Here is a 27,183-nt window from a genome sequence, read left to right as displayed (position 1 = left end):
TGCCCTCACCCTGTCATCTCTCTGCTGTCATGTCCTATTACTTTCCCCATTGCTTACACTACTATAGCCACACTAGCCTCCTTGCTGTTTCTCCAACATATTATACTTTCTTTCACCTCTGGTTCCTATGATTAACTATTCTGTTTGGCTGGAATGCAGTTCTCACAGATATCCAGAAAGTTTGTTCTCTCACTGTAAGACATTGTTTAAATGTCACCTTCTATGAGGTTTCTCTTAACCACTCTATTTAAAATCATAACCCATCATGCTAACATTCTCTCCCCCACTCCCTGCTTTCTTTTTTTCTCCGTATTATTTTCTAATATATATGTAATTATCTTATTTATGTTATTTATTTTCTTCTCCTTCCAATAAAATTTAGACACTGTGAAGACAGGAGTTCTGGGGTTGCCTTCTACAATATCCCTGAGATCTGAAATAGTGATTGGCATATGGTAGGTATTCAATAAATATTTGTGGAATAACTGAATGGCAATTAAATTTCTTAAGCTACCAGTTTTTTTCCAGGTTTATTGACATATAATTGACATATAACATTGTGTAAGTTTAAGGTGTATAATATAACATGATGATTTGATACACATATAGATTGTAAAATGATTACCACAATAAAATTAGTTGACACCTTGATTGCCTCACATAATTACCTTTTGCGGGGGGTGGCGATTGTGAGAAGGTTTAAGATCTACTTTCTTAGCAACTTTCAAGTACATAATATAGTTGGTTAACTATAGCCACCATGCTGTACACTAGAATTTATTCATCTTATAGGTGGAAGTTTGTACCCTTTGACCAACATCTCCCCATTTCCTTCATCCCCCAGTCCCTAGTAATTCTACTGTTTCTATGAGTTTGACTTGTCAACTCTTTTTGCTCTAAAAAAGAAATGCAACTCAAATATCTCTAACAAACTATGCAAGTACAAATACCTGATGGGCAAGGATTTCTTCTTCAAAATAGATATAGGGAACCCAGTGATAAAGCTTTCTATTGTAGTTATTATGACAGTCCCAATTATTATTTAATTTTTCCCCAGGAACCTTCAACTATACATGGATACTACAGAATGAAAAAAAAAAAAAAATAGAATCAATTTCCACATCTTCACTATTCTTTGGAGAGTAGTAAGACTTAGTGTTTGATTACAAGTAAGTGAAAATTCAAAATTATCTCTTCTTTTAAACAAATACTAACAGATCATTGAGAGAAAGCCCGAAATCCCCAAAGATTATGATGCAAGGAAGTATGCATATATATTACCTTCATCTATGCTTTCATCTTAACCAGAAACATGTGCCTTGAAGCTGGAGAAAAATTACCTTGCAGGGTTCACCCTATGCAACCCTTAAAAGATTACAAACTGGATCATCCAATTTCTTGGAAGTCCCTCACATACCTTTTGCTCCACGGAGTACAGTTTTATCGCCTGTCTCTGAAACTCTTCTCAGCATTCATCTAAGGAGTGAGTGGAAACTATAACATGTGAGCCACATGTGCCTCATATTTTGCAAAAATAATTTAATTGGAAGCATTTTCTTCTTTGAGAAAACTAAATATTTCATTAGGATGAAATGCCAGCCAAAAAGAAAAAAAGCGTAAAAATATAGATTTCCTTCTTGTTTCCTTAACTTTTGGAAACTTAAGCTCTAAGTTTCACTTAGTTCACTCTCTCTCTAAAAGATGAATAAGAGATATAAACAAAGAGGCTTAGGATTTCAAGTGAAGATACATATTAACTCATAAATTGCTGGAGAAGGATTTATTTTGATGATTTCTGTTGCTTGGTTAGTAGAGAAAATATGACAAATCTTTCATTTCAGAGATATCATCTTTCCCAAGCCCATACATTGTTTTCCAGTTCCATTAAACTGATGAGCCCTGGTTTAATATGTATTCTTTTTGAAGTAACAATTGTCAGCATGTATGAGTTTCTGTTGTACATACAAGATTTACTCTAAATCTGTCACTGGACAGTTGCTATCTCCAGGAAATATTCCAAAACAAAAAGGGTAAGTATCAATAATGATTTAAAACAAATCCTTTGTCAATGACTTTTCTCTACATAAATAAATTAACTGAGGTGGCTGACTCTAGGATCCTGAGTAAAAGAGACACAGGAATGTCTAAAGGGCAGAGAGATAATTCATTCGAATATAAAAATATCTTTCAAACAAGGTATTAGGAGACAAGTTTCCTCAAAAGCCCTGTGTGAATGAGTGAATTCTTTCTTTAAAAACATTAACAGACTGTTTTATACAACACATAGAGCCACATGTTTAGCTGGCCTAATTTACTGCATCCATATTTATACAATCCAAAGGGCAATGAGGATCTATAAATAGTAGTCTTTCCAATTTAGGTGCCATCTCAATCGTCAAATGAAAGAGTCAGCCATCTATATGGTCTGACTTAGGAAGCCTGATATTACCTTCCTACACAGAAATATGTCAAGGACTTCCCTGACACAAAGTCTTGGATTCCCACCTTGAAAAGACTTCCTTGATTTATTAAATACTCTTTCTAAAATGAAAAACTATTTCCAGTAGTGGAAAACAAATAAAAATTCAGCACAAAATGTATTAAAAGTGTACTGTTAACCTCTTGATTATAAGCTCCATGAGCTCAAGATCTGCCATGTCCACAATTGTTTCTCCAGCACTTAAAAGCCTACCTGACACAATGAAGATGTTAATAAATATTTTTGTGGCTGGGTAATATTCCATTACACTGTAATATTACTGGTACAATAATATATGTGATATATATATACATATAAATATATATATATCCATTCATCTGTTGACGGACACTTGGTCTGCTTCCATATCTACCATTTGCAGCAATGTGCATGGACCTAGAGAATATTCTGCTTAGTGAAATAAGTCAGACAGAGAAAGACAAATATTATATGATCTCACTTATACACGAAATCTAAGAAAATAATACAAACAAATGTATATAGCAAAACAGAAACAGACTCATAGATACAGAAAACAAACTAGCGGATAACAGTGGGGAAAGGGAAGGGGGAAGGATCATGTGAGGGGTATGGTATTAAGAGATATAAACTACCATGTATAAAATAGATGAGCAACAATGATATACTGTATAGCACAGGGAATTATAGCCATTATCTTGTAATAACTTTTAATGGAGTATAATCTGTAAAAATACTGAAGCACTATGCTGTATACCTGAAATAAGACAATATTGTCAATCACAAAAAAGAAAGATAAATAAATAAACATTTTTGAATGAATTATTTTGCCTAATGTATTAGGTCAGAGTAAGGTCCTGAGGAAACAGGAGAATTGAGTTTTGATTCAATAACAACTACTTGGGATGGAAGCAGCCAGAAGGAGAGAAGTGAGAAGTTTCTTGTTTCAGAACATGCCCAGATGCGGTGGAAAAGGGCTGTGAATAAAGGACTATGAAAATTCTCACCAAAAAAAAAAAAAATTGATAGGTAGATAGGTGGATGGATGACTAGATAGATAGATAGGTATCTTTCCATTTTTCTTGAAGCTAACTTGACCATGGATACCAAATACAGGCACATTGAACTTGGCCAGTCACTGAGACAGTCTGTTATTCGTTGTGTCAGTTGCCATGAAGGGCATATTACACCTTGAGTAAGCTGGAGGAACTGAAAGTGAGAATGAGAATTAATTTATGTTCTGTCATGGCACTGCATTGAGACAGAGTGTTTTACAGTATCTTGATTTCATTTCTAATATTATATCAGTTATAAATCATAAAGAAACAGGTATTCATAGTACTGTTGAAAGAACCTCACATGCACAGAAATGTAATATCAATAGTGCAGGTAAACAGATGAAAGAGCAGACGAATACAGGTAATTTAACAGAATCACAAAACTTTACATTCCTAGTATCTAGTTTAGAATTCTTAGAAAGGTAAAAATTTATCTCCAATTCATGTTTCCCCTGCTTTCTATTATGGTGACTCTTTAAAATAATATATGTCCAAGGCTGAGCCATGAAAGTCATGGTTTTGTTGTTTAAAGAAAAGTCTGTTTACAATTTTATGAAATAAAAGATAAAGAAATTAGGTTTTTTTCAGGACGAATCAGCATACTCCATTAAAGTGCAGTAACCACTGTCATCTCCATGTCTTCCAGACTAATGAATGTGTCCAGCAGAGAAACCACCCAGTACGTTAGCCACTTTATCCTCATGGGCTTTCCCTCACGCCCAGAAATGCAGCTCCTCCACTTTGGGCTCTTCTCAGTAGCCTATACCCTGACCCTGATGGGGAACACAGCCATTGTCTGTGCTGTGCGGTGGGATCAGCGCCTTCACACCCCCATGTACATCCTCTTGGGGAATTTCTCTCTCCTGGAAATATGTTATGTCACCACGACCGTCCCTAACATGTTGGCCAACTTCCTGTCCACAAGCAAGTCCATCTCCTTTGTGAGTTGTTTTGCACAGTTCTACTTCTTCTTCTCTTTAGGGTGTGACGAGGGCTTCTACCTTTGCATCATGGCCTTTGACAGGTACCTTGCCGTCTGCCGTCCTCTGCATTACCCACGCATCATGACTAAACAGCTGTACACTGGCCTCGTCATCTTTGGGTGGTCCTGTGGGTTCATGCTCTTCCTAACCCCAGTTGTTCTCATTTCACAGTTGCCCTTTTGTGGCCCAAATATCATCGACCATTTTATATGTGATCCTGTCCCGTTGATGACGCTGTCCTGTTCTGAAGACACCACCACACAATTCATTTACTCTACTTTCAATGCTATTTTCATGATTGGCACCTTTCTCTTCATCCTTTGCTCCTATGCTCTGGTGATTCTGGCTGTGCTAAAGATGTCCTCAGCAGCGAGCAAACGCAAAGCTTTCTCCACTTGTACTTCTCATCTGGCTGTAGTAATTCTGTTTTTTGGCTCTGTTACGGTGATGTATGTTAGTCTTGAATCAAGTGAAGATGCAAAAATTCATTACCTTATTTTATTCTGTGATAACACCTTTATGCAGTCCTCAGATATATAGTCCCAGGAACAAGGAGATGAAGACTGCCCTAATGAAACTCTTTGGAACTGAATGACATGTTAATAAAATACAAATGAGAGCTAAATTTCACCTCTCAAATGCAACTTACCTTAATAAGACATGAGTGATATATTTATCTCTAAATTCACTGTTTTATTAAGAAGCTACTGTAATGAGGGCCCACTATCACCTTAACTACCACTCACCACAAGATGCAGTACTCTTAAGAAAAATGTTTTAACAAGTGAATTCGATTTTGAAGTTACTAACAAGTAAGTGCAATTTCATGTATCTAAACCAATCAGTCCCTCTATACATAATTCAGTTTCTAAAAAGAAGACAGAAGCCTGCTTTGCATTACTGAGTTGAAGCTAATAATACACATGTAATAGAGATCATAGACTGACTGGGGATTAATACTGTAAGCCAGTAATATTCCACTGGGACATACTGACTGATAAAAAAGATTCCACCTTGCCAGAGTGTAGCATTTGTCTTTACTAAGGAAACAGACTAATAACTTTAGCTAGATATTAGTGATTTTTTGATGCAAAAAATGCAAGTAAATGGGATTGTTTTCTTAATTTCTCTTTCGGATACTTCAATATTAGTGTATAGAAATGCTGCAGATTTCTGAATATTGATCTTGTATCCGGTGACTTTACTGAATTCATTTGTTAGTTCTAACAGTTTTTTGGTGGAGTCTTTAGAGTTCTTTATATATAGTATCATGTCATCTGCAAATAGTGACAGTGTTACTTCTTTCTTTCTGATTTGGATGCCTATTTTTTTCCTTGCTCAGTTGCTCAGGCTAGGACTTCCTATAGTATATTGAATTAGTGGTGAGAGTAGGCATCCTTGTTTTATTCCTTATTGTAGAGGAAAATGTTTCAGCTTTTCACTGTTGAATATGATGTTAGCTATGGGTTTGTCATGTATGGCCTTTATTGTGTTGGGTACATTCCTTCTATACCACTTTGTTGAGAATTTTTATCATAAATGGATGTTGAATTTTGTCAAATGCTTTTTATGTATCTCTTGAGACTATCAACAGATGAATGTAAAAAGAAGATATGGTTGTGTATACAACGGAATATTACTCAGCCATAAAAAAGAATGAAATTCTGTCATTTGCAGCAATGTGGATGGACCTAGAGAATATCATAGTTAGTGAAATAAGTCAGAGAAAGACAAATACTACATGACATCACTTATATGTGGAATCTGAAAAATAATACAAACAAATGTATATAGCAAAACAGAAACAGACTCAGAGATATAGAAATCAAGCTAGTAGTTAACAGTGAGGAAAGGGAAGGGGGGAGGGACAAGTTTGGGGTATAGGATTAAGAGATACAAGCTAGAATGTATAAAATAGATAAGCAACAAGGATATACTGTATAGCAAAGGGATTTATAGCCATTAGCTTGAAATAACTTTTAATGGAGTATAATCTGTAAAAATACTGAATCACTATGCTGAACACATGAAACTAATATAATATTATAAAGCAATTATGCTTCAATTAAAAAATAATAATTTTTTAAAAAGAGATGCTCCACATGGTATGTCATCAGGGAAATGCAAATTAAAAGAACAATGAGATACCACTACACACCTATCAGAATGTCCAAAACCTGACATTCACCAAATGTGAATGTCACTGACAACACCAAATGCTGGCAAGAAGGTGGAGCAACAAGAACCCTCCTTCATCACAAGTGTGAATGCAACATGGTCCGGCCACTTTGAAGACAATTTGGTGGTTTGTTACAAAACTAAACATGCTCTTACCATCCATACAATCCAGCAAGTGCACTCCTCAGTATTTACCCAAAAGAGTTGAAACTTATGTCTACAAAAACCTACACACAGATGTTTTCAGCATTTTTATTCAAAATTGCCAAAACCTGAAAGCAACCAAAATGTCCTTGAAATCACAAAATAAACTGTGATACTTCCAGATAATGGTATATTATACAGCACTAAAAGGAAACAAGCTGTCAATCAATGAAAAGATAGGAAGAAAAGTTAAATGCATATTACTCAAAGAAATAAGCCAATCTGAAAAGGCTACATTCCGGAAAAAGCAAAACTATGGATACAGTACAAAGATCAGTGGTTTCCAGGAGTTTGGCGAGGGTGGGGATGGTAGTTGAAGGGATGAGTGGGTGGAGCACAGGGGATTTTTGGCCAGTGAAAATAGTACAGTACCATAATGATGGATATATGCCATTATACATGTCTAAACCCATAGAATGTACAATACCAAAAATGAACCCTGAGGTAACTATGGACTTTGGGTGATTATGATGTGTTACTATGGGTTCATCAATTGTAACAAATGTACCACTCTAGTGAGAGAAGTTGATAATAGAGAAATCTATACATACATGAGGGCTGGGGGTATATGGGAAATCTCTGTATATCATCTCAATTTTAACCTAAAACTGCTCTAAAAAAGCAAAGTCTTAAAAAAGAAAAAAAAATTACTATCTTCATTCACTATGCCTAGGCAATTGCCTCAATCAAAATTTTATCAGTGTCCAACTTATTCTGACTTAGGGATTCATCACTCCAACCTAAGAAAACCTAAAATATGAAGAGTTACCTCAAAGATGGATTCAATACTCTCAAAAGGAGATATATACATACACACATGATTTGGTACAACATACCTGGAGTTATCAGGGAAGGATAATAGCAGAGTGGTAAAAACCAAATCTAATTTCAAAAGATGATAAATTACTGCTGTAAGACCAGTTATTAAAATGACACAGTATGTCCAGTGAGCTTCTTCTCTCCCTCCTTCCAAATTTATAGAAGGGAGCATAAAAGACTTCAGAGCCATATACATTACCCCAGAAAAGGCAGGGTGAAAGGGCAGGTCCCAGGTGTCTTGACCTGTACTGCTCACAGAGACCTGACCCATAACCAAGCCTGTGATGCTTCCGAACCTATTCTTACCTGAAAAAAGTATCTGGGAAAGTTGGCTTCACTTCAGGTGTGCCATTTCATTCTAATTGCTTTTAGGTCCTAGTTTCTACCTAGTGGCCAAATTCAGAAACCCAATCAGGATCTAGTCTCTTTCAGGAGTTCTTATTAGCTAATTAATGGCTAATTAATGGCTTAGCTAATTAATGGCTCCTCAGTCCTGAAAGAAAGTTGGGGTTTTGTTGTTTGTTTTTGTTTTGTTTTGTTTTGCCACTGCACTAAAATAATTTGTCTTACTTGGCAATGGATGAGCTCAGGATTATCCTCGTACATTGAGGTTACGTGATTCTAGGCTCCCAGAGTTCTACTGTCTCAGCCCAGCTACCTACTAAAATTAAGCAGGGCAGAAGACAATGAGCTCACTGGAGATATCACAGAGCCTCTTTACATGCCAGCAATTTTTAGAAGAGAACACAAAGAAGGGTAGAAGAGAAAGGAAAGGAAAGAGAGGAAAAATGCAAGAAAAGTTGGAGAATAATAGAAAAACATACAGTGTCTACTTCGAGTGGAGAAATGCGTTGAAAATTCTGGGGAAAACAATAACTTTTTCGGAAAGGCTAACTTTCCAACAACTTGGAGAGATGTGGTTTGATGGAAGAATGGATTCTGAGCTATGGCTCATCTTAGATGAAAAGTAAAAGGATTTGGGACTGATTTAGAAATACACAAACTATTTTAATACCAAGACGTTCATATTAAAGACGCTAGATAGCCATTAAAATGGAAGAAAATGAACAGCTATTTTCTGTAAGCAGATCATTGAGTTGGGTGTGAAAAGGTTTGGGGTTTTTTTTTAAGCTTTTTTAAATTAGTTATCAATTTTATACATATTAGTGCATATATGTCAATGCCAATCTCCCAATTCATGCCACCACTACCACCACCACCCCCGCTTCCCCCCCCTTGGTGTCCATACGTTTGTTCTCTACATCTGTGTCTCTATTTCTAATAAGAACCTGCTGTATAAAAAAATAAAATAAAATTTTAAAATAATTATGTTAAATTAAAAAAATGTTTATAGATAAAAAAACAACATTCATGGATTTTTGTGGGAGCAACATTTACAACATTGAAACAGGATAGTCAAAAGGTTCCCACATATACTTAAACATTTCTAAACAATCTTAGGTATCCAAGATTTTGGATTCCTACTGCAGCATTGATGCAGGTTGGTCTTCACAAAAGATCCTCTTTAGCTGTTACACACAAAAAGGAACAGAGACCAGGAAACTTTCCTTCCTTTTATTCTGCATCCTTTTTTGGCCCCGTATTGTCACTGGAGGTCACCTCTTAGGAGCAGGAGGGACAGTCACAGTGCATCACTCAATCCCCAATTATGTTTAACTTTCAGTGATGAGCTCAGTGGTGAAAAGGCCTCCCTGAATCTATCGGTGAGACTGTCACGTAGTAATGACCTCTCTAATTTGCTGCTCACCTGACAAAACCAGACAGGTTCTGGATTTTAAAACTAGCTCCATATTGGATGTCCCCAGTTGCTTCAAGGCTCCTGGAGCTCCCCTTCCCTCATATGGCGTCTTTAAGTGACAGATAAAATTCACTTTAATAAATCCCCAAATCCCAAATACCTTCCCAATCACCCACTAAGAGTAACATGCCTGTCCATTTTTCTCTCCCAGTATAGGGGTAGTAAAATTTGGTCTCCTCTATTCCATCTACAGGCCACTCAGCAGAGGAACTGATGCTCACTGGAATGGTCCACTAGCCTTCACAATTCAGTGTGTATAAGAATCACCTGGGGTCTAATGTAGTGTTCAAGTGCCTGGGCCCTCCCCACAAGTCTATCCAATGCCAGGGCACTGTGCCAGCAGATTTTACATGCAAAATGTGAGGGAGGCATTATCCTTTCAAGTGATAAAACATAAGTTTACAGAGGTTAAGAGATTGGATTTGGCTATAATTCAGCTAGGTGTTTTATGTTTCAAGAGAGTAGGATAGCCCTAGTGAAAATTATATCTAATCTTAGTATGGCTTCTAATTAATGTTAAATTGTAATGCCTTTTCTTCACTCTGGTCAACATTATAACAGTTGTTTTTTTTTTTTAAGCTGATTTCTGAAATAATGTTGTTACTTAAAGCACTATACTTGATAAACAACATGATTCAATGAACAAGTATTTGAATGTTAGGCTCTGGAGAAATAAGATAATAATTAATCTTTGCCCTCAAGGAGCTCACAGTCTAGCCAGCCACTCTGATCAGACCAAAGTTCTAGGGAGTCTATAGGGGCAAAAATCCAGGCCAGGGCAGAACTTCAGACCTGATTCATTTTTAGCTAATTGAGTATTTATGTTGTCATCTGACACTGACAGTGATGTACAGTCTTGGCCAAATTGATTTTTATAATGAGGAGAGAGGAGGATGTGTTCTGAACTTACTTCTTCAGTTAGGCACTCTGATTCCCTTCTGCACTGGCTACTTTTCTCCAAGCTTTGTTCATGTTGGCCCGGAGCCACAAGGTGGCAGGATAAGCCTCATCATTTCTTGTTCAAATCAACTGCAGCCACAGGCTTTTAAGTGCATGCTCACTCTGCCCATACCCCTCAAACTCATGTTGGGAGCAATTTAGAGCAAATATCCAGAGTAGTATTACCTTGATTAACTAGTTTCCTTCTACAGTTCTACTCTCCTTTCAGTGCTAACTCAAGGACATTCCAAGGTTATACTTTGGAGAACCCCTGGAGTATCTGGGGTTTCATTCTGCATTTCAAAACCTTTTCAGAGAAGATTGGTCCTAGATGGCGGAGTAGAAGGACGTGAGCTCACGCCCTCTTGTGAGAGCACCGGAATCATAACTAACTGCTGAACAGTTATCGACAAGAAGACAATGGAACTCACCAAAAAAGATACCCCATAGCCAAAGACAAAGGAGAGGCCACAATGATATGGTAGGAGGAGCACAATCACAATAAAATCAAATCCCATAACTGCTGGGTGGGTGACTCACAAACTGGAGAACACTTATACCACAGAAATCTATAAATCTATAATTACTAATTATAACTACAAATTCCAGTAGTTATGATAAATGTAAAAACAATACAGGATAAAGAAAAAGCAAATTTGTAACTGTATGTGGAGATGGATGTCAACTATAACTAGACTTATTGTGGTAATCGTTTCATGATATTTACATATATTAAATTATGTTGTACACCTGAAACTAACACGTTATATGTCAATTATATCTCATTAAAGCAACAACAATAGAGATTGGTTCAAAATGGCGGAGTAGATGGACGTGTGCTCACTCCCTCTTGTGAAAGCACCAGAATCACAACTAATTGCTGAACAATCATCGACAGGAAGACACTGGAACTCACCAAAAAAGATACCCCACAACCAAAGACAAAGGAGAGGCCGCAATGAGATGGTAGGAGGGGCGCAATCACAATAAAATCAAATCCCATAACTGCTGGGTGGGTGACTCACAAACTGGAGAACACTTATACCACAGAAGTCCACCCGCTGGAGTGAAGGTTCTGAGCCCCACGTCAGGCTTCCCAACCTGGGGGTCCAGCAACGGGAGGAGGAATTACCAGAGAATCAGACTTTGAAGGCTAGTGGGATTTGATTGCAGGACTTCAACAAGACTGGGGGAAACAGAGACTCCACTCTTGGAGGGCACACACAAAGAAGCGTGCGCATCGGGACCCAGGGGAAGGAGCAGTGACCATACAGGAGACTGAACCAGACCTGCCTGCTAGTGTTGGAGGGTCTCCTGCAGAGGCAGGGGGAGGCTGTGGCTCACCATGAGGACAAGGAAACTGTCAGCAGAAGTTCTGGGAAGTACTCCTTGGCGTGAGCCCTCCCAGGGTCCGCCATTAGCCCCACCAAAGAACTGGTAAGGCTTCAGTGTTGGGTCGCCTCAAGCCAAACAACTAACAGGGAGGGAACCCAGCTCCACCCATCAGCAGAAAGGCAAATTAAAGTTTTACTTAGCTCTGCCCACCAGAGCAACACCCAGCTCTACCCACCACCAGTCCCTCCCATCAGGAAACTTGCACAAGCCTCTTAGATAGTCTCATCCACGAGACAGCAGAAGCAAGAAGAACTACAATCCTGCAGCCTGTGGAACGAAAACCACATTCACAGAAAGATAGACAAAATGAAAAGGCAGAGGACTACGTACCAGATGAAGGAACAAGATAAAACTCCAGAAAAACAACTAAATGAAGTGGAGATAGGAAACCTTCCAGAAAAAGAATTCAGAATAATGATAGTGAAGATGATCCAGGACCTTGGAAAAAGAATGGAGGCAAATATCGAGAAGATGCAAGAAATGTTTAACAAAGACCTAGAAGAATTAAAGAACAAACACCTAGAATAATTAAAAAACAAACAAAGATGAACAATACAATAACTGAAATGAAAAATACACTAGAAGGAATCAATAGCAGAATAACTGAGGCAGAAGAACGGATAAGTGACCTGGAAGACAGAATGGTGGAATTCACTGCTGTGGAACAGAATACAGAAAAAAGGATGAAAAGAAACGAAGACAGCCTAAGAGACCTCTGGGACAACATTAAATGCAACAACATTTGCATTATAGGGGTCCCAGAAGGAGAAGAGAGAGAGAAAGGACCCGAGAAATATTTGAAGAGATTATAGTCAAAAAATTCCCTAACATGGGAAAGGAAATAGCCACCCAAGTCCAGGAAGCTCAGAGAATCCCAGCCAGGATAAACCCAAGGAGAAACATGCAGAGACACATAATAATCAAATTGACAAAAATTAAAGACAAAGAAAAATTATTGAAAGCAACAAGGGAAAAACGACAAATAACATATAAGGGAACTCCCATAGTTAACAGCTGATTTCTCAGCAGAAACTCTACAAGCCAGAAGGGAGTGGCATGATATATTTAAAGTGATGAAAGGGGCCCTGTCAGCACCAAGCAGTCCCAGCCTGGGGGATGGGGTGATGCAGGTAAAGTGAAACTATTCTTCCTTCCCTTTTTGTGAGACTCTTTGGGATTTTCTCCTTAGACAATGAGGTCATCTACAACAGTGTGGAGGACAGGCTCTTGGTTCTCCAGCCAGGCGTCAGGGCTGTGCCACTGAGGTGGGAGAGCCAAGTTCAGGACACTGGTCCACAAGAGACCTCCCAGCTCCACGTAATATCAAACAGTGAAAATCTCCCAGAGATCTCCATCTCAACGCCAAGTCCCAGCTCCACTCAACGACCAGCAAGCTACAGTGCAGGACACCCTATGCCAAACAACTAGCAAGACAGGAACACAGCCCCATCCATTAGCACAGAGGCTGCCTAAAATCATAATAAGGCCACAGACACCCCAAAACACACCACCAGACGTGGACCTGCCCAACAGAAAGACAAGATACAGCCTCATCCACCAGAACACAGGCACTAGTTCCCTCCACGAGGAAACCTACACAACCCACTGAAGCAACCTTAGCCACTGGGGACAGACACCAAAAACAACGGAAACTACAAACCTGCAGCCTGCAAAAAGGAGACCCCAAACACAGTAAGTTAAGCAAAATGAGAAGACAGAGAAACACATAGCAGATGAAGGAGCAAGGCAAAAACCCACCAGACCTAACAAATGAAGAGGAAATATACCTGAAAAAGAATTCAGAATAATGATAGTAAAGATGATCCAAAATCTTGGAAATAGAATGGAGAAAATACAAGAAATGTTTAACAAGGGCCTAGAAGAACTAAAGAGCAAACAAACAGTGATGAACAATACAGTAAATGAAATTTAAAATTCTCTAGAAGGGACCAAAAGCAGAATAACTGAGGCAGAAGAACGGATAAGTGACCTGGAAAATAAAGCAGTGGAAATAACTACTGCAGAGCAGAATAAAGAAAAAAGAATTAAAAGAATTGAGGACAGTCACAAAGACCTCTGGGACAACATTAAACGCACCAACATTCGAATTATAGGGGTCCCAAAAGAAGAAGAGAAAAAGAAAGGGACTGAGAAAATATTTGAAGAGATTATAGTTGAAAACTTCCATAATATGGGAAAGGAAATAGGTAATCAAGTCCAGGAAGCACAGAGAGTCCCATACAGGATAAATCCAAGGAGAAACACGCCAAGACACATATTAATCAAACTATCAAAAATTAAATACAAAGAACAAATATTAAAAGCAGCAAGGGAAAAACAACAAGTAACACATAAGAGAATCCCCATAAGGTTAACAGTGGACCTTTCAGTAGAAACTCTGCAAGCCAGAAGGGAGTGACAGGACATATTTAAAGTGATGAAAGAGGAAAACCTACAACCAAGATTACTCTCCCCAGCAAGGATCTCACTGAGATCTGATGGAGAAATTAAAACCTTTACAGACAAGCACAAGCTAAGAGAATTCAGCACCACCAAACCAGCTTTACAACAAACACTAAAGGAACTTCTCTAGGCAGGAAACAAAAGAGAAGGAAAAGACCTACAATAATAAACCCAAAACAATTAAGAAAATGGTAATAGGAACATACATATCGATAATTACCTTAAATGTAAACGGATTAAATGCTCCAACCAAAAGACATAGGCTGGCTGGATGCATACAAAAACAAAACCCGTATATATGCTATCTACAAGAGACCCACTTCAGACCTAGGGACACATACAGACTGAAAGTGAGGGGATGGAAAAAGATATTCCATGCAAATGGAAATCAAAAGAAAGCTGGAGTAGCAATTCTCATATCAGACAAAATAGACTTTAAAATAAAGACTATTACAAGAGACAAAGAAGGACACTACATAATGATCAAGGGATCAATCCAAGAAGAAGATATAACAATTGTAAATATTTATGCACCCAACATAGGAGCACCTCAATAATTAAGGCAAATGCTAACCGCCATAAAAGGGGAAATCGACAGTAACACAATCATAGTAGGGGACTTTAACACACCAATTTCACCAAAGGACAGATCATCCAAAATGAAAATAAATAAGGAAACACAAGCTTATAATGATACATTAAACAAGATGGACTTAATTGATATTTATAGGACATTCCATCCAAAAACAACAGAATACACTTTCTTCTCAAGTGCTCATGGAACATTCGCCAGGATAGATCATATCTTGGGTCACAAATCAAGCCTTGGTAAATTTAAGAAAATTGAAATCATATCAAGTATCTTTTCCGAACACAACGCTGAGACTAGATATCAATTACAGGAAAAAATCAGTAAGAAATACAAACACATGGAGGCTAAACAACACACTACTTAATAACCAAGAGATCACTGAAGAAATCAAAGAGGATATCAAAAAATACCTAGAAACAAATGACAATGAAAACACAACGACACAAAACCTATGGGATGCAGCAAAAGCAGTTCTAAGAGGGAAGTTTATAGCTATACAAGCTTACCTTAAGAAACAAGAAACATCTCAAATAAACAACCTAACCTTACACCTAAAGCAATTAGAGAAAGAAGAACAAAAAACCCAAAAGTTAGCAGAAGGAAAGAAATCATAAAGATCAGATCAGAAATGAAGGAAACGATAGCAAAGATCAATAAAACTAAAAGCTGGTTCTTTAAGAAGATAAACAAAATTGATAAACCATTAGCCAGACTCATCAAGAAAAAAAGGGAGAAGACTCAAACCAATAGAATTAGAAATGAAAAAGGAGAAGTAACAAATGTCACTGCAGAAATACAAAGGATAATGAGAGATTACTACAAGCAACTATATGCCAATAAAATGGACAACCTGGAAGAAATGGACAAATTCTTAGAAAGGTATAACCTTCCAAGTCTGAACCAGGAAGAAATGGAAAATATGAACAGACCAGTCACAAGTAATGAAGTTGAAACTATGATTAAAAATCTTCCAACAAACAAAAGTCCAGGACCAGATGGCTTCACAGGTGAATTCCATCAAACATTTAGAGAACAGCTAACACCCATCCTTCTCAAACTCTTGCCAAAAATTGCAGAGGAAGGAGCACTCCCAAACTCATTCTACGAGGCCACCATCACCCTGATACCAAATCCAGAAAAACATACTACAAAAAAAGAAATTACAGACCAATATCACTGATGAATATAGATGCAAAAATTCTCAACAAAATACTAGCAAACAGAATCCAACACCACATTAAAAGGATCATACACCATGATCAAGTGAGATTTATCCCATGGATGCAAGGATTCTTCAATATATGCAAATCAATCAATGTGATACACCATATTAACAAATTGAAGAATAAAAACCATATAATCATCTCAATAGATGCAGAAAAGCTTTTGACAAAATTCAACACCCATTTATGATAAAAACTCTCCAGAAAGTGGGATAGAGGGAACCTACCTCAACATAATAAAGGTCATATATGACAAACCCACAGCCAACATTATTCTCAATGGTGAAAAACTGAAAGCATTTCCTCTAAGATCAGGAACGAGACAAGAATGTCCACTCTTGCCACTATTATTCCACATAGTTTTGGAAGTCCTAGCCATGGCAATCAGAGAAGAAAAAGAAATAAGAGGAATACAAATTGGAAAAGAAGAAGTAAAACTGTCACTGTTTGCAGATGGCATGATACTATACATAAAGAATCCTAAAGATGCCACCAGAAAACTATTAGAACTAATCAATGAATTTGGTAAAGTTGCAGGATACAACATTAATGCACAGAAATCTCTTGCATTCTTATACACTAATGATGAAAAATCTGAAAGAGAAATTAAGGAAACACTCCCATTCACCACTGCAACAAAAAGAAAAAAAATACCTAGGAATAAACCTACCTAGGGAGACAAAAGACCTGTATGCAGGAAACTATAAGACACTCATGAAAGAAATCAAAGATGATACAAACAGATGGAGAGATATACCATGCTCTTGGATTGGAAGAATCAACCTTGTGAAAATGACTATATTACCCAAAGCAATCTACAGATTCAATGCAATCCCTATCAAACTACCAATGGCAGTTTTTACAGAACTAGAAGAAAAATCTTAAAATTTGTATGGAGACACAAAAGACCCCGAATAGCCAAAGCAGTCTTGAGGGAAAAAATGGAGCTGGAGGAATCAGACTCCCTGATTCAGACTATACGACAAAGCTACAGTAATCAAGACAATACGGCACTGACACAAAAACAGAAATATAGGTCAATGGAACAGGATAGAAAGCCCAGAGATAAACCTACGCACCTATGGTCCACTAATCTATGACAAAGGAGGCAAGGATATACAATGGAGAAAAGACAATCTCTTCAATAAGTGGTGCTGGGAGAACTGGACAGCTACATGTAAAAGGATGAAATTAGAACACGAGCTAACATCATACACAAAAATAAACTCAAAATGGATTTGAGACCTAAATGTAAGACCGGACACTATAAAACTCTTAGATGAAATCATAGGAAGAACACTCTTTGACATAAATCACAGCAAGATCTTTTTGATCCACCTCCTAGAGTAATGGAAATAAAAACAAAAATAAACAAATGGCACCTAATGAAACGTAAAAGCTTTTGCAGAGCAAAGGAAACTACAAACAAGACAAAAAGATAACTCTCGGAATGGGAGAAAATATTTGCAGATGAATCAATGGACAAAGGATTAATCTCCAAAATATATAAACAGCTCACGCAGCTCAATATTAAAGAAACAAACAACCCAATCCAAAAATGGGCAGAATTCCCAAACAGATATTTCTCCAAAGACGACATACAGATGGCCAAGAAGCACATGAAAAGCTGCTCAACATCATTAATTATTAGAGAAATGCAAATCAAAACTACAATGAGGTATCACCTCACACCAGTTGGAATGGGCATCATCAGAAAATCTATAAACAACAAATGCTGGAGAGGGTGTGGAGAAAAGGGAGCCCTCTTGTACTGTTGTTGGGAATGTAAATTGATACAGCCACTATGGAGAACAGTATGGAGGTTCCTTAAAAAACTAAAAATAGAATTACCATATGATCCAGCCATCCCACTACTGGGCATATACCCAGAGAAAACCATAATTCAAAAAGACACATGCACCCCAATGTTCATTGCAGCACTATTTACAATAGCCAGGTCATGGAAGCAACCTAAATGCCTATTGACAGAAGAATGGATAAAGAAGATGTAGTACATATATACAATGGAATATTACTCAGCCATGAAAAGGAATGAAATTGGGTCATTTGTAGAGACGTGGAAGGATCTAGAGACTGTCATACAGAGTGAAGTAAGTCAGAAAGAGAAAAACAAATATTGTATATTAACGCATATATGTGGAACCTAGAAAAATGGTACAGATGAACCAGTGTTCTCACAAGAGGGAGCAAGCACACGTCCTTCTACTCCACCATCTTCCATTATACACCTAACATAATTTTTGATTATTTTTTAATTTACTTTTAAGCCCATTATAATGTGAGCTTCTTTTTAAATTAATTTTTATTGGAGTATAGTTGACTTACAATGTTGTGTTACTTTCTGCTGTACAGCAAAGTGAATCTGTTATAACTATACCTATATCCACTTATAGAGAAAGAAGTATGTACAAGACCATATCATTCTTTTACAAAACCCACATACTGTTTGCTTGGACCTCAAAGAGAATATCTGAAATATTTGTTTGAAAATCACGTCAGAGCAATCTTAGCTCCCTTTTGTCTCCTGTTATTTTTCAGATAACATGACAGAATTTAGTGAGTTTGGGTGGAATCAGAGAATAAACAGTTGATAGTAGGATTTTAAATTCCTACACCTGAAAAAGGAAAACTGAACTTGTATTACCAGTTGAAATGCATAGCAAGGCAGAAACAGAATGATTCCTCACCATGGTAAACTTAAAACAAGGAGAAGTGAGCAGGGTGGTTCTCAAAGAAAAAGAAGTCTGTTCCTTAATAGGATATGAAGAAAAGATAATATCCTCAGACATGGGATCATGTTTCACCCCATAGGAAGGGAGGCTGAATGCCAGAGATTGAAGATTCCCAGTATCAGCCAAGTCCACTCAGAGGTCCCTATTCCAAATTTCAGCATCCCAATCTCTTTTAGTTATTTTGACTACCTAATTAACTACCCCAAAACAGTGTTTTAGAGCAACCAAAACCATTTATTATCTCTCATAAACCTGTGCTTTTACTGGACTCAGCTGGGAAATTTTTTCCTCCACATGGTGTTTGCACAGGCTGTAATCATCTGGAGGCATGGCTGCACCCGGAACAGCCAAGAAAGATCCCCCAAATTGCTGCTAGTGGTGCTGGCTATTGGCTGGAAACTCAGCTAATTGTGGCAACTGGAGTTTCTTGACTCTGCTCTACATGTTCCAAGAGGCAACGATGGAGGCTACAGATCTCATAAGGCCCAAACTTGGAAGTTAAACAGCATCACTTCTGTCACATTCTACTGATCAATATGGGTCACGAAACCAGCTTATATTCAAGGAGAAGAGAAGTAGATACCACCTCTTGATGGGAAAATGGCAAGGATCACAATATAAAAGAGCATGTAGGATACAGATATTCTCTGAGCCATCACTGGAAACACAATCGACCATAGAGTCCACCCTCTCATTATGTAAAATATATTCAACTTCTCCCCAAAGGCTCATCCCGTTATGGCATCAGGCATTAGTCCAGAATCTTGTCACTTAAAATGAGGCATGAAGTTCCCAGGTGCAGTGATCTGACAGGATAACTGGAAGATTCACTTCTGTCAAAAGGATGGAGTTCTTTTCTTCTTTCTTTTTCTTCCCTTTCTGAATAATTCAAACATAAAGCCATTAGGTCCGACAGAGAGAGGTGGGTGTCTGTGGCAGAGAATAGACTTGTGCAATCCAGAGCGGAGTGTCAAAGTGCAAGTGCGTTGAGAAGCGTGGTGAGGAAAGGGGCAACTTAGCATGGAATTTTAGAAACTGATAAGGGTGAGAAGAGTGCCCAGGTCTGGGGATAGGATATCCTGACGTGGGGTGTCTATGCTTAAGCAGGCAACAGGTCCATCTGCACAGGGAAAGCATGAGAATGGAAATGGGAAGCTGGTGACATACAGTGGGATTATTTTAAAAGCTAATACATTAAGTGTAATAAATTAGGTTTCTCACTGTAAGGAAAGGAAGTAGCAAACACTTTAGAAAGGGTGAAAGCTAGAATGAACCCTGCAGTGTTTAACTGGAATTGAAAGTATCAGTGTAAACTCATGGTTTACAATATATATGGATAAATACAGAAATAAATCTGTCTACTGAGTGGGCTTAGGAGCAGTGATATGCCAACAGCAATGAGCATAACTAACTGCCATGTTCCATTAAAAGGAACCAGTCTCTTTGATAAGACTGCTGATTCCTGGACTGGGATACAAAAGTTACAAAATGAGCCTGGAATATCTTTTCTGTGTCAGAAAGTACTTAAAGGATTTAAAGGTGCATACCAAAAGGACACAAAAGGGAGCTTGAATGGGCTCCCATCAGTTGAATTAGGAACAAGTTAAGCATCAAATCAGTGATATTGACAGATTTGTAACTATTCAATTAAATAGAGAACTGTGAGTCCATATAGATATATACAAATAAATGAATAAATCGAAAGTTTGATGAGGTGTTTACAAAGTTTCAAAGTACCTCCTCATGGTCTGCTTACTAATAACAAAGGGGGAAAGACTATCTTTACAGTGGAGTAGTCTGGCAGACATTACCTTAATCAAAGTGAGCATTATTACAAATGGGATGAATTGAAATCATGTGTCACCTGATGGAATGCAATATTCTTCTAGTGGTATCTATTGCTATCCAAGATACCTAACCTGAATCTAATCCTAAAAGATATGAGACAACCTCAGATTGAAGAAAACTGTACAACACAACTAACCTGTAATTTTCACACATGTCAAGGTCAAGAGAAGACCCAGGAACTAGTCCTTACTGAAAAAAAAAACAAAAACAAAAAACTAAAGAAACACAACTACAGTGACCATAGAGGTATGACATACAGATTTCCCTTCAAGAAAAAATTGGCTGATGTGCTGTGAGGAGAGTAGTTAGCTGATTGGCTCCAGCTACAGTACATGCGTGACCCACCACAGCATTTAACTGAAGACCAAGTTCTTCCCACAGCCAGTCCCCAGCCAACCATAAAGGTTAAGTGCTAGGCCCAATGCAGGAAATCTTGGAGTCAGATCTCCCCTTGGAGTAGCTAAGACTTTCTCGGGGCTATTTCATAGTCTAAGCCTCCTGTTTACCAAACCTCTTCCTTCCATCCTCTTTTCACAGGTTTCAGACCCAATCTCGGTCTAAAAACTTTCCCTGACTGCTCTTGCTGCCTCTCCCCTTTATTCTTCACTGATGTTCCCTCAATAAATCTCTTATACTTCTAACTCTATTAGAGGCATCTACTTCCCAAAGGACCCAAATAACACTAAATTAAATGCAGTGAATAATTCTGAACTGGATTATTATGCTACAAAAAAAATAATTAGAACAATTGGCAAAACTGCAATGCAGTTCTGAAGATTAAATGGTAGTGATATATTTATGTTAATTTCTTGATTTGATGGTTGTGTTGGGTTATGTAGAGAATACTCTTATTCCTTAGAAAGGCACAGTAAAGTATTTGGGGATGATGGGGCATCAGGTTGACAATCTACTCTCAAATTGTTTAGGGCAAAAAAATTCCTTTGCGCTGTACTCCCAAGTTTTCTGAAACTTTGTGATTGCTTAAAAATGTAAAAAACGGAGTCAGAAGACACAAAGAAGTTCACTAGACCACAGTAATTCTGAAATGCAACTGGGATCATGGCACAATTCCCCCTTTTTCTCCAGGGTTTCAAGGACTGAATTATGTCCCCCTGCCCAATTTATCTTGAAGCCCTAACCCCTAACTGTATTTGGAGATAGGGCCCATAAGAAAGAAAATAACATTAAATGAGGTTGTTAGGGTGGGGCCCTAGTCCAATAGGACCGGTGCCCTTATAAGAAGAGGAACAGACTGGGGATGGGCACACACAGAGAAAAGGCCATGTGAAGACCCAGTGAGAAGGCAGTCACGTGCAAGCCAAGGAGAGAGGCCTCAGGAGAAGCCAAACTTGCCAACACTTGATCTTGGGCTTCTAGGCTCCAGAACTATGAGAAAATAAATTTCTGTTGTTGAAGCCACCCAGTCTGTGGTATTTTGCATGGTAGCCTAAACCGACTAATAACACAGGGGAAAGGAATGTTCACTGATGTAGGCTCAGTTACACTCTCTAGGAATAATTCTTTATGGCTCTTGGCTCTGTCATCTAGGCTCCAGGCTCCACCCTCTGAGATACCTTTCCCTTCCCTTTAGAAATGATTTGTGTTTATACCCGAGTAGGTTTCTTAACCTGTTTCCTCCTCATAAAAGTTTGGGGGCACAGAGGTCTTTTTTAAATATGAACTGCCTCTGTTAATTTTAGTCCAAACTGGTGGTGCTTCTGCCAATCAATGTCCTAGCCTGCATGTGAGAGATTGGTAAAACTTTGCACTCGACTTATTTTGTAATCCTGAAATTAACACAATTAAATGCGGGATCTAATTTACAGCAAGGTCAGCACTGTGGCTATCAGAAATAAGAAATTCTTTTATGGCTGCCATAAAAGCTCTCTGTTTCTCTGACCATAATTTCAACTGAGAGTTTAAAGATCTGACCTTGTTTTTTTGTTCCGTCAGTGGTCCAGTACACTGACAGAAAGCCACCCCATGCCACAGTTCTTACAATCATCATTACTGACATAAAAATCAAGTTCAGCAGCCACCTGGTTGACCAAGGGACTTAATTACAATCAACAAGTGACAACTTATTCTTTTAACAGTGTTTTGACTTTTTTCTTTATTTTTTAATAAAAGCTTTATTAAAATATAATTCACATATTAAAAAATTGACCCTTTTGAAGTATATAATTCAGTGGTTTTAGTATATTCACAGAGTCATGCCACCATCGACATCAATTTTAGAACATTTTCATCGCCACAGAATGAAATGCATCCACTAGTAGTCACCTTCCACTCCCCTCTTCCCCTAGCCCCTGGCAACCACTAATCTACTTTCTACCTTTTTTGACTGGCTTCTTAACTTTGTATAAAATTTTTAAGGTTCATCCATGTATCAGTACTTCATTCCTTTTTATTGCCTAATGATATTTCATGGTATGGACATGCCGTAACATTTTGTTCATCCATTCAGGTTGCTTAGCATTTGGGTTGTTTCCACTATTTAGCTGTTACGAATAATGTTGCTATGAATACTCATGTACCATTTTTTGTATGGACACGTACTTTGAATTCTCTTGGACATATACTTAGGAGTGGAATTGGTGGGTCATATGCTTAGTCTATATATAACAGATTGAGAAACTGACAAACTGTTTTCCAAATTGACTGTGGCATTTTACAATCTCACCAGCAATGTATGAGGGTCCAATTTCTCTACATCCTCACCAATACTTGGTTTTCTTTTTCTTCCTTCCTGCCTTTCTTCCTTTCTTTCTTCCTTCCTTCCTTTCTTCCTTTCTTCCTTTCTTTCCTTCTTCCTTCCTTCCTTTTTTGTTTCTTCCTTTCTTTCTTTCTTTTGCCAACCTGGTGGATGTGAGTTGGTACCTCCTTATGATTCAATTTGCATTTCCCCAGTGACTAATGAAGATAAGCATTTTTCATGTGCTTACTGACTATTTACATATCTTCATTGGATAACTGTCTATTTAAATCCTTTGACCATTTTTAAATTGGGTTATCTTTTTGTTGAGTTATAAAAGTTCTTTATATATTCTGGATATAAGGTCCTTATCAGATATATTAGATATATTATTTGCAAATATTTTCTCCTTATGAGTTGTGTTTTCACTTTCTTGATCATATCCTCTGAAGCATAAAAATTTTTCATTTTGAGTAAGTCCAATTTATCTATTTTTTTTCTTTTTCCTCATGATTTTGGTGTTTAAGAAACTATTGCCTCATCCAAGGTCACACAGATTTACATTTATGGATTTTTCTAAGAGTTTTATAGTAGTAGCATTTACATTTAGGTTTCATCCATTTTGAGTTAACTTTTGTATTTGATGTGAGGTAAAGGTCTAACTTCATTCTTTTGCATGTAAATATCTAGTTGTCCCAGCACAATTTATTGGAAAGAAATTGATTAATTATTAACTCTTTAAAGACTATGGATTACTAGAACCCTAATTCCAATGGGCAAGTTGGTAAGCATTGTGTTCAAGCCACAAAACACAACCAGACTCATCCCAAACTATCATAGTTGAGGATCTGTTTTCTGGGACTACTACTGGTACCAATTTCTGTATCAGAAAGGTCCAGTCAACAGATATAAAGCCCTCAGATTATTTTATCATAGAGAATTTAATGAAGAATTTAAAGAAGAGATAACTAAGGTAAAGAGCTAAAATTCAAACAAACCAGAAAAAAAAAAAAAGGAAACAGGTAGAAATTGCGTGAGCCAGATACCACTCTTAGTTCTCAGGCAACAAAGAGGAAAAGTTGGAATTATTAAAAACTTAAAGGCTTAGAGATCAGGCCCTGTGAAGCTGAAACTCAGACTTCTCAGGAAAGGGCACCAACCACCTGATGCTGTGCTGATGTCACAAAGGGTTATTAATTAACAGCCTTTCATTTGGCTCCTGCTCTGCCCAGGCGCAGTGTGGAAGCAGTTCTGCCTGCCCAGGAACCTGGCGGGATGTGTGCATATTATCATATAATGTCATCTAAACTATGATGAGGGTGCCAAAAATACATAATGGGGAAAAGATAGTCTCTTCAATAAATGGTGTTGGGAAAACTGAATACCCACGTGCAAAAGAATGAATTGGACTCTTCTATTATACCATGCATAAAAATAAACTCGAAGTAGATTAAAGACTTATATATAAAACCTGAAACCATAAAACTCATAGAGGATAACATGGGAAATAAATTCCTTGGCATTGGTCTTGCCAGTGATTTCTTAGATCTGACACAAAAAGTACAGGCAACAAAAGCAAAAATAAACAAGTGAGACTATATCAAATTAAAAGCTTCTGTACAGTGAGGAAACAACAAAATGAAAAGGCAGCCAATGGGATGGAAGAAAATATTTGCAAAACATATATCTGATAAGGGGTTAATATCTAAAATATATAAGAAACTCATACAAGTCAAGCAAAAACAAACCATTATAACTCAATTTTTAAAATAGATCTTTATAGACGTATTTCAAAAAAAGATATACAAAAAAAAAAGATATACAAATGGCCAACAGACACATGAAAAGGTGCTCAACATCACTAATCATCAGGGAAATGCAAATCAAAACCACAAGAGATATCATCTCACACCTCTTAGAATAGCTATAATCAAAAAGAAAAGGGATAACAAGTGTTGGCGAGGATATGGAGAAAAGGGATCCTTGTGCACTGTTAGTGGAATGCAAACTGGTACAGCCACAATGGAAAATAGTACGGAGGTTCCTCAAAAAATTAAAAATAGAACTATCATACAATGCAGCAATCCCACTTCTGGGTATATATTCAAAGAAAATGAAATCACTATCTCCAAGAGATATCTGCACCCCATGTTCATTGCAGCAATATTGACGATTGTCAAGATATGGAAACAACTTAAGTGTCCATCTACAGATGAATGGATAAAGAAGATGTGATATATATATGAAGGAATATTATTCAGCCATGAGAAAGAAAGAAGTCTTGCCATTTGTGACAACACAGATGGAACTCGAGGGTATTATGCTAAGTGAAGTAAGTCAGATAGAAAAAGACAAATATTGTATGATATCACTTGTATGTAAAATCTTAAAAAGCTGAACTCAGGGAGCTAATGCACATCATAGTGATTATTGTCAACAATACTGTACTATATACTTAAAGCTGCTAACAGAGTAGATCTTCAATGTTCTCACCACAAAAGAAAAACAGTAATTATGTGAGGTGATGGAGGTGTTAGCTAATGCTATGGAGGTAATCATTTTGCAATATATAAGTGTATCAAATTAATACATTGTACACCTTAAACTCATACATTGTTGTATGTCAATTATATCTCAGTAAGCTGGGAAAAAAGTTTTTTAAAGAGTACAGTGAAGTACAGATGCTATATAAAGAAGAAATAGAGATAATAGGGCTGGGTGCCAGTTTACCCTACTCCAGCACACTGCCCTCCCTGCTCTTCCTCTGATATGCCAAACATACTCCTACTCTTCTTCCTAGCATTAGCTGTTCCTTCTGTCTGAAATCTCTCTCAATATCCTCTTGGTTTTTTCCCTCACTTTTTCAAGATTCTGCTCAAATGTTAAGGTCTCTGTTAGGCTTTTTTAAAGACCCTATTTAAAATTACAAGTCCTGCCCCATTTCCAATCCATCCCACTCCCATGCTTCATTTTTCTCCAATGGAAAAAAATGTTATAATTCAGTTATTCACACTGATTTTGTTTATTTTCTGTTGCTCCCCACCTCAATTGAATTGTTCCAGGTAGGTAGGATTTTTTTTTCTGTTTTTTAAAACATGCTCTATCCTGTCTGTTAAGCACTTAAACATTTGTTGAATAACCCTATACCAGTCTTAGTACTTAAAATGTAATTTTCCAATGGCTATCATAAAATCTCAACTGAAATGTCTCTAAACAAAAAACTTGAGAATATTAGGGGGGAAAGAATTTTTTTCTCTTTCTTTAAAATATAAACAGGGACTCTAATGGCACATGTTCTTATTGTAGCTATTACAACAAATTCTATTATTATCTAATTATTCCCTAGGAACCTTTTGCAATACCTGGTTAGTGTAAGCTCAAGAGAAGATAAGAATCTATTCTGCAAGTGCACTATTCCTCAAGGAATAGCAGGGCTTGGGATTTAATTGTAAATAAGTAAAATTCAAAAATAATCTCATCTGTTGAACAAATACTTTTAAAATATCAGGAAAGTGGGCCCCAAATCTCAAAAGGCCATGATGCAAGGTAATAAATATAGACAACACCTTCATCTGGGCTTTCATCTTGACCATAAATATGGGCTTTGAAGCTGGGGAGAAAAAAATCTTTTATTCACTCTTTGCCACTCATGGTAGGTTACAAACTGGATCATCCAATTCTTCAGAAGTCCCTCACATGCTGTGGGAATATTGTATTTCCCCTCTCTGACTTTTCTTTTCGACACGCATCCAAGGA

The 27,183-nt window shown here is 37.4% G+C and overlaps 1 pseudogene across 1 annotated transcript in view; it reads left to right on the top strand.

Annotated features, from left to right (window-relative positions):
* The window catches only part of LOC309656227 (olfactory receptor 11G2-like), a 39,429-nt pseudogene that overhangs the window by 11,332 nt on the left and 914 nt on the right, over positions 1 to 27,183 (top strand). Inside the window, exon 1 of the transcript XR_014268836.1 lies at positions 1 to 27,183. This exon is cut by the window's left edge and continues 11,332 nt beyond it. The product of XR_014268836.1 is annotated as an olfactory receptor 11G2-like (transcript).

The sequence above is a fragment of the Balaenoptera physalus genome, assembly GCF_965194825.1.
Source record: "Balaenoptera physalus genome assembly, chromosome: 2".
NCBI classification, from domain to species: domain Eukaryota; kingdom Metazoa; phylum Chordata; class Mammalia; order Artiodactyla; family Balaenopteridae; genus Balaenoptera; species Balaenoptera physalus.
This window is presented reverse-complemented; position numbering and strand designations above follow the sequence as displayed.